Genomic DNA, 243 nt, shown 5'->3' with positions numbered 1-243 from the left:
AAGGAGGGCTGAGAAGGTGCATGCCGTCTTGTAATTTTCTTGTAATGACGCCCGTTCTTGGTGGATCGCCTCGACGTTGCAAAATTGATGCCAACCCGACAATTATTCGCTCCACTCTGATACCTGAGCCGACGAGGAGGGGAAGTCTTGAGAGACGGAGTAGAGGGGGAGAAGAAAGTATAGGAGGAGGAGAGAATAGAGGTAAAGGGGAAGAAGGAGAAGAAATAACAAGATTGGGAGGAA

General features: G+C 49.0%; 1 protein-coding gene across 2 annotated transcripts in view; it reads left to right on the top strand.

The window, feature by feature from the left end:
* Positions 1–243, top strand: part of LOC119585611 (homeobox protein prospero-like) — a gene marked incomplete at its 5' end in the record, with an annotated part of 25,587 nt that overhangs the window by 10,037 nt on the left and 15,307 nt on the right.

This window comes from Penaeus monodon, chromosome 20 (genome assembly GCF_015228065.2).
Source record: "Penaeus monodon isolate SGIC_2016 chromosome 20, NSTDA_Pmon_1, whole genome shotgun sequence".
Lineage (NCBI taxonomy): Eukaryota > Metazoa > Arthropoda > Malacostraca > Decapoda > Penaeidae > Penaeus > Penaeus monodon.
This window is presented reverse-complemented; position numbering and strand designations above follow the sequence as displayed.